A 9,385-nucleotide genomic window follows, 5' to 3' on the forward strand; every position below is an offset into this window, starting at 1 on the left:
TATATTTACAGGGCATGAAATTACTGAGTCAAATGAAATGAGTTATTTAGGGATCTTGATATAAATTCTAAACTGCTTTTCAGAACGATTGGATCATTGTGATCTCATCACAGTGTTAAATAGCCTTGGTTCTTAACATTAAAAATATATATTTTTACTAACTTAAAAGTATCTCTATTTTTCATTCACATTTCTTTAATTACTAATTAAGGATATACTAACTTCGGAGATCATATTGTAGTCCTCTCACTGAAAAGAATGCACTTCTTTGAGAATACCTGCCTGCCCCTTAACAGCATTTTAATAATTTGGAAATTGGTAGACTCAGTGCTCTAACCCTCAGGTCAAAGTCAGGCCTCAAGTTACAGGGCAATCAATCAAGGAAAGTGCTGCTCTAGGCTTCCAACCCTGCCCCCTGCCTGAACAGAAGCTGAAATGATTCTTTACAAAGATTGCCCTAGGTTCCAGCCAGGCATTTTGCAGCTATTATTTCCCTAAAGTTGAGTGCCTCTCTCTCTGCTCTCATTATAACACTTTAGTTCTGTGTGCTAAATATTCATGGGACCTCTTTTGGAGGCTCAATAATGTGATAGGTTCCTATAAACTCCAAAATGACTGAGAAACAGGCTTGCTGAGCAAGTTTAAATTTAGCACAGTGGTACTGGAACCTGGCTGACCATAGAGTCATCTGGGAAGCCTTCAGAAAAAGAAGTTTCCTGGATTCACCTCAGACCTACAAAATCAGAGGTTTCAGGTTTCTGTATTTCCAATAAGCCACCTGGGATTAGCCAGGCTCAGTTTCCAGCAGCCTAGAGTTTGCTTCTTAGTAGTGTTCTCAAGATGACAAAGTTATAAAGTAAGAATATGAACAAGCGATTGTCTGTGGGAAGATACACGAAGTGAAGAAGGAGGAGGAAATCAGCATAACTGTGGGGAAATGATTGACCCCATCAGAACAAAGAGCAAATCGCACAAAGCCTACTAACTCTTACTTTGAAAGTCATCCCTTTCAAGCCACAGGTTATGTTTCTTATTTTGCTTTAGTAAAAAGAGCCTTGGCCTTACCTTTTGGCTGGGTTATTAGAATTCCTTGTCTTTAGTTTCTTCTCACCACCTACAATCCAGCCTCCAGGTCACTAGAGTAATCCCCTAAAACACAGGCAGGCTCCCCACTGTCAACCAAATAACACCTACCCTTCTTAACATGAGAAGCTCGGTCCTTTATCAGCTCTTCAGACCACCTTTCTATCGCCCAGTAATGAAATCAGCTGGAGTGCTATTGGGCAAGTTTTCCAAACCATGCACCCGGTATTCCAGCCTTCAGTCTAAGTCTCAGTTTCTAAAGGTGCTCAGAATGCTCTCATCCCGTTCCACACCATTGATAATACCATCCTTGCCACCTAGAATGCCCTCTCCCCACGTCTAAGTCCAGCTCAAACCTTACATCTCTCCAAAATCAAGGACTTGTATACCATACCCTTTTAATTTCACCGGCCACTGTTAGCTATCATTTATGAAATATTCACTCTACCAGATGTTGATGCACTCTACTAGAAGTTTTACCAATATACTATGTTAGGTATGCTCATTTGTCAGAGAAGGCAAATAAAGTTCAGAGAAATTAAATACAGCATATAGGTTACCTAGCTAATAAGGGACAGAGTATGGCACCAAAACCAAATCTAATCACAAAGCCCAAACTGTATTTCCTGTTTGACACCTCAATCTCCTGAGACCTCCCATTGCTTATTATTTATTTGAGAATCATCATTTTCTGCCTTGTGTTAGAGCTAATTCTAAATGATTTAGGCTCCATCTCTGGGGAGCAGTTTCTTAATGGCAGGGATCCTAACAGGTGATTAGTGCTTAGTATTCCCTAGAATGCTTCAGTTGTGTCTTCCACTAAATTCTTGGTGACTGTATATAAAAACCAAATGAATATAGTTGTAGTTTTACTGATGAATTTTTGCTATGAAATAGACTAATTTTCCTTAGAACTCATTATTATATATCTAGTTTAGTACACTGACTCAGACATTCTAGATAAATTTGCCCTTAAAATATACAAAGCTGGAAGGCAAAGTCTGACAGGAGAGTCAGCTTGCAAAGGGTTGTTTGCCTTATCCCTCAACATTATAAAAGGTCCCAGTAGATTAGCACTTAAAATGTTTTGCATTTAAAGCACTCTAATACTTTTTAAAAACAGGCCTTGGCTATGATACCACATGGTTAAAAGATAGGAAAATAACTGTGTAAACCACATGTGAATATTAACTGCTATGAACACTGGAATGAAATTTGACAGAATAAATTATGTTCTCGCTCCCAAATTAAGGACCTATATCTCATCTTCTGCAGCTCAAATATGCCTTGAAGATGGAAGATGATAGAATCCCAGGGCATTTCAGGGTCATCTCATTCTCAGAGTGGCCCCTTATTCTGTATTCTACCAAGTCCGGTGCTTTCAGATGCTTTAAAATTTTGTGTCATATGTTTCTGAATCATAAACATTACTTTGCTTTTGTAAGAAAATGACTAAGAGAGTCTGTTTTTAAAAAATCCAATTCTCAGAGTCAAAGAAAATTCCATCAGTGCAAGGGTTTCTGATGAAGGGAATACTGTTGGGGCCAAGAAGGGGTTAACCCTGAGTCATTCTCCCCCCACCTCTTCTCTCAGCCTCCCAGATACCATACAGCTGTTGAAAAGTATCTGTCAACAAAACTATTACTGTCTTTCCTGGGATCAACACCATGTCCTGGACCCTCAAGGTCAGCAGAGCTGCCTTCAGAGCTGGGAGAGGCGACAAGCAGAAAGCTTGCAAAACCAGTGAAACCCCAAGCGACACTGGCAGGTGGAGGGTTTTCCCCAACTGCTGTGAATTCTAGAGGGAAAGGTAGAGCTCACAGGGCAGAGGCTGCCCAACAAGATAAAGACATATTTCCACACCCTAAAAACTCTTTCTGGAACAGCCTAAGTCCTTCATCTCCCTTTCTCCCTTCTCGTCCCTCCTCATGCTTCCATTCACTGTAAGGAAAATGGGTTGTTGCAAGAAGCAAATGACTAGACATAGTATAATGAAATATTGACTAATGGTTTGAAAATAACTACTCTATGTCTGCTGCTGTGTTAAGCCCTTTTTCTATATCGCCTTCATGAAAAATACCCTGCCAGATAGAATCTGTCATTTTATAGATGATAAATCAAGTTAGGGGAGGTTAAGTAGCTCACTCAAAGTTGTTGAACTAACAGATGGTGGAGGCAGAGTTTGAACCAAATTCTAGCTTTTAAATCCATGTATAATGAATGAGTGTGTCTCCTGCCTTCCTTTAGTTCTATTCTACTGTAGGAGAAGAGACTGTCCTAGAGAGGATCTAATACAGGATCTAATACAGTCCCAATCTCCTGGGACTTCTTATGTGACAGTTTATATTACCAGAAAGTCATCATCAAGAGTCATGGTGTGACCTCTGGTGGGATATAAATTATACAATGTTTCTGAAAGACAATGTCTTTATAGACATCAAAACCCTGAAAAATGTGACACACTTTGAATCCACAATTTGAATAAATAAGTATATTCACAAAAATATAGACAGAAGTATTCACTGATGCTACCAATAATATCAAAAATTAGGGGAAAACTCTTCTGTTAAAAATCAGGATCTTAGTTAAATTATGAAATACATTGGAATACTATAAATCCATTAAAAATAAAATTGTGGAATAAATAGGCATGGAAATACATTCATGATTAAAACATTTAAAAATAACATTTAAATGTGATTCTATTTAAATGCATATATGTATATTCTATCTTTATGTTAAAATTACATACCAAGCTAAGAGCAAAACTGGGTGGGTGTAGAATTTACGACTATAAAGTCATAAAATCTTGTGGTGGTAAGGAGTCTTAGATGTGTTTTATTCCAGAAGTGCCTATCCCAACATGGCTGACAGATAATACCCAGCATCTGATCCTGGACGTCTACTGTCAGAGAACTCATTAACATCTCCTTTGCTCAGTTTCGATGAATGTTTGTATAGCATGTGTAGTTTAAAAAATCTTCTGTCTGCATAGCACAGATCTATGTCATCTTGAGTTAGCAGAAACAAGAGGAGGCAAATATGACCCTTAGAAATGATTAGCTGCTATGAAGCCATTTTATTCCATAACTTTCTCTTCAGAGGAAAGATGTTATATAAATCCAACTAAGTAAAGCTTATAAAATAGTTTGAGCTTTTCCCGATCACCAGTAATAACAGCTCCATTATCTCTAACCAGCATCAGAATTTGTAACAAGTTCTGGTAAAATGCCTCCAAAAGGATTTATTTGTTTATGTTAGTGGTACTTGTGGAAAATTCTGCCAGTGAAAGCCAGGCTCCACAGGAGAAACAGAATGCGAAAATGAGAAACTTACTGTATTATATGTAAAACTAAGAGCTGAACTAGGTCCTCAGGGTATGTTTGAATGTTCTTGAATTTTCTAACTTGTGTTCCTGGCTTACATTCTATGCATCACCTAAATCTGTAACAGAGTGTTAGCCAGGGTCAACAGGTTTTTCTGAAACTGGGCATCCACATGATGAGATAGAGAATTATTTAATTTGGAATAGCAAGTTAGCCCTAGAAAGAGTGTGTGTGTGTGTGTGTGTGTGTGTGTGTGTGTGTGTGTGTGTGTGTGTGTGTTGAAGGATATGGGTACATGTAACTCATTCACTCATCCGTTTACTCATCTATCCATCTCTGTGCCAGGCCTTTAACTGAATGCTGACCAACAGTTCCTCACCGCGTGGAGGTTGCAATATAGCCTAATAGCTGCCGTGATAGCAAAGGCCTGAAAGATGGAATGAGACATGAGGGAGAAAAGACTCTAGGGGGTGGTGTGAGTATTCCAGAAAGAAGAAAAAGTATATGTAAAGAATTAGTAACCTGAAGTAATAGTTGAATAGCCAGAAGTTTAGTCTTACTTCAGAGGAAGAAATTAGCCACCTAAGAAAAGATCAGATCATGAAATTTCTTTTAGGCCAAGCTTGATGTCTAGGTTTTATGTTCAAAGAAGAATTACCTAGCAAAACAGTACTGTATAGCACAATGGTTAAGAGCCTTAACTTTATTTTTTAAATAAAGTAACCATTGCTTTAAATCACTCAGTTCCATACCCTGGCAATGCACAGTTGAAGAGCCTCAATTTTATTATAAAATTGATTTTATTTTATTATAAAATTGGTCCCTGGGTTTGAAAACTATCTCTGCCTTTACATCTTGAACCACATGAAAGTGCCAATATTCGAGTACGCTTGACTTTCAAAACTGGCAGTTTCATATGGTTCAACCTAATAATTAAAAATAGAAGAATTGATTCTCATCTCTGAAGTCTTACTGAGGTCCCATTCATTACCACAGGAAGTGGGACAGCCCATCAGGAATCTAACCAAAGGCCCGGCCCTCCTGCTGACTCCTGTGAGAAATGACACCTAACTGAGGTGGCAGCACCAGGCAGGCCGTGCCCAAGGAAGGCACTGATATTCAGCTTGCAGTCAGTGTCCTCAAACCTGTCTCCCCTGCAGGGACTGGCCCTGTCTCTCCTTTCCCTGGTTTTGGTCAGAAAATGTGTCATCAGGGCCTGCTGCTTGCATCATCCCTCAGCTGTCTGACGACGTGGAGGAATTCCTGGCAAACCAAGCCCTGTACACCCACAGGCCTCTCTTCTCTTCCTCTTGCTCATTTACTCCGTTTCTTTGGCTCGGGAATCTGCCTCCTCTGGTAAGGCAGGGATGAGCCTTGTGAATTGTGTTTATTTGTTGGCACTCGGGTGTGAAAGCACACTCCGTCAACTGCATATTAATCTTGTCAGCAGTTTGTATCTATTTTCCTCTGCCCTGCTCCCCTGGCCTAATTTATGGCTTTCCTTTCCATGGCTTCCTATTGTCACAGTGACAGGAAGCTCCTGTTATGGGTGCTCAGGCCTCAGATAGGAGCAAGGCCTGTCCTTCTAAGAGTGATACAAAGTCTCGCGATTTGTGTGACAGGGATAAATTTAGACCAGGCCTTTTCTCATTTATTGACATCCTACCACATGCTCCGGCTGTGCTTAGAGAAGAATCTGCAAAGAGAACTAGGAAAGGTAGACCCAGGCTTCCAGTGGAGAAGGCACAGGGGGTGGCAGGCAGACATTACGGCCAGCATGTGTATTTTAATTGCTCAACCACAGACAGTAATAGCACAGACTTGAGAATTTAGACAAAATGGGTTTAAATCCCAGTTCAGACACTTTCCATTTGTGTGATGATCTGTGTCTCCATTTATAATGAACATGTTAATTATCCTCCTTTAAATCTCAGTTTCCTCATCTTTAAAATCAGTGAAATAATATCTACTCCATAGAATAATTAAGTGATTTATGTAATAGAATGAGCCTTAGCTCCTGTTATAATGGGTGGCAAATATTGGGTTGGCCGAAAAGTTCATTCCATAATATATTATGGAAAAACCCACACGTACTTTCTGGCCTACCCCATACTAAGCATTCAATTTATGAGATATATTTTTATGTACTATTACTTAAAAGGAGAAAGGAGGGAGAGGAAGAAGAAGGAAAGAAAAAGAACTTTGTGAAATGATAAACTTGTATGATTAGGAAAGAGTTCTAATAATAACATTTGTTTTGAAGCCCTGCCAATTAATCTTGAGCCTTATGTTAAGATGGAGTTTCTTATATAATTAGACCCTTAGTAACAGGCCGTACATTTGAAATCTCCATAAACCTAAAGCCGGTCCATCTCATCCTAACACTGACCCTGGAATTAGACCAGGGCTCAAATATTTAGTGTGTCTAAATCTTCAGGTGCTATCTTTGAAGACTGTGTATCCTGAGCTAGAATTTCTTTATAATGTTCAGTGGCTCTAACAACCTGTCGTGAGCTAAATCTTATTCCACGCCTGAATCAGTACTGCTCTTTTCAAGGTCAACCTGTGGCTATTTTTCTAGTCCTCTTCTGTGGCTGAGGTCGCAGTTACAGCTCTGAATTAGACTCAGTCTGACACACCAAGTGCTTTGGTTTTATTGCAGAAAAAGTATAGCCCAAGGTGGTACAGAATAAAACCTCACCACACAGCCTTTCCCTCAATGGGCCCAAGACCTTCCTAGAAAATGTGTGTTGCATTCCTTTCCCCAGGTAGCAATTCCAAGCTGAGGTCTATGATTCCTCTGTGGAATTTCTCTTTACCTCAGTGTTTTTGTGAAATTCTTAGAGACCAGGGGAGTTCTTATATTCCTTGAATTCTAATGCTACTCAATTTAAAAAAGTTAAAAACAAACCCAATAGATTGTCTGCCACATTCTTGTACAAGTGGTGGACAGAGACAGAGAGCTAAGATGGGCATAGCATGCCTCCTTGTCCAGCAGGTCTCAGTTCAGAGGTATTTTGGTCAAGGAAGTCTTTGCTGACCAAATTTATTCCTCTGAGTTCCTCTGCTTTCCTGATCAGATCACTTAACCACACTGAATCCTAACTCCTCGTTTGTCTCTTTCCCCAGTGATAGCAGGGACCATACTCATTGTGATCTTTTTGTCCCGCTGTTCCCTAGCATGGTGCCTGACTTTAGCTGTATATTTATTGAAAAAAGGCAGAGAGAATCACAAGGATGCTGTATTACTGGATCCACAGTGATCAGGGCTCGATCAGTACAAAGTCAACTTCAGGTTCTCGGTCTGGAAGTCTAACACCAAGTGATGGTTCCTAGCACAGCAGAGAAGCAGTGGAATCAAAGGGTCTGAGCGTGGGCTCTGCCAGACATTAAGTGGAGGATTTTTGTTGAAGTGTTCTTTTTGTACCTTTGGCATTAATTTTAGGTTGCTCCTAACTTACATATGAGCTTTTCTGTTGTTCTGAGACTAGAAGTCTCAATTTTGCTTTCTAACTAAAGTTTTAGTCTCAAAAATTGCCGTTATTTTTTTTATCCTGTTTCCACCTATGGCTTGGACTTACAACAAAGACAAATAAGAACTTAGGTATGTTGAAGAGAACATTTGAGAAATAAACCAGTACCAGGAAATAGGTGCAATTTAGAAACACTCAAACTCAAAAATACACCTAGGTCTCTCTGTCTCTCACTCACATGCACACAACACGCACATATACAGCACAAAGTGGCAGATTAGAAGCTGAAAGGTGTCACAGGAAGGAGAGAAGCAGACATCTAGTTTCAAACTTACTAATTTTATTGTGCCTCTGGCAAGTTACTTGATCATACTATGTCTCAATTCCATCATCTATAAAATTGGGGTAATAATGCCCATCCAATAGGATTGTAGAGGAGATTAAAAATAATATCTGTAAAGTACCTCACACATAGTAGGCACTCAATAAAAGACAGTGAAGATCATGATGTCTCTGGCATGAACCAGGGAGGAACAGAGTGGACACTGAGTTCCCTGGGAAACCCAAACCCCTCCTAGCTTACAGGAAAACCCTGGCCTGGATTCCTGGGATGGTATCGTGCAAACACCATGGAGACAGCTGATTACATGACTTAGCACTGATTTATGGAACTTGTCCAGGACCCAAGGGCTATCTCCAGTCCAGGGCATACCTGGCTAGAGCATGGGTGGAAGCTTCTCTGTACAGTGACATTTCAGAAAGCAAATCAACTCCAAATGCTTCTTGTTAAGTGGTAATTCACTCATTTCCAGAGCTTTCTCAGCTCTAACCCAAATACTTTGGTCTGCTCCCTTTTGTCAACCTGTGTATTAAAGCTGGTGACTTTTGTTATCACATCTAGCCCCAGATGCAGTAACATTTTCTCCTTCAAACCCTCAACTCCAGGGGACTGTTGGCCTGCCAAGTCGCTGAGCCATGAAGATAGACAGTCTCAGCCATTTTCCTCCTCTCAGCTGTGGTCTCTAGAGTCCTCAGGTAGGTGCATCCTGTTCCTGAGATCCTCTTGCTCCGTTTCATATGCCCTCTAGGAGCAATCTGTCAGGCTCAGTTGATTTTTAACCTGTCCTACCGAACATCCATCTATAGAAATATTCACAAAGTTGAAATCTGAGTGTGTGTACACTTTTGAATCCTGCTTTTTTCATTTAATATAGTAAATATCTGTATCTTTAAAAAATCTTTTGCTAAGTGTTATTTCTGCTTAGTCACTCAGTTGTGCCCAACTCTTTGTGACCCTATGGACTGTAGCCCACCAGGCTCCTCTGTTTATGGGGTTTTCCAGGCTAGAATATTGGACTAGGTTGCCATTTCCTTCTCCAAGGGATCTTCCTGACCCAGGGATTGGATCTGCATCTCTTGTGTCTCATGCACTGGCAGGCAGATTCTTACCACTGCGCCACCTGTGGCAACATAATGTTGCATCCCATGAATGGTCAAAATCTA

The sequence above is a fragment of the Giraffa tippelskirchi genome, chromosome 5 (genome assembly GCF_054371585.1).
Source record: "Giraffa tippelskirchi isolate mGirTip1 chromosome 5, T2T-mGirTip1v1.2.pri, whole genome shotgun sequence".
In the NCBI taxonomy this organism is placed as follows: Eukaryota; Metazoa; Chordata; class Mammalia; order Artiodactyla; family Giraffidae; genus Giraffa; species Giraffa tippelskirchi.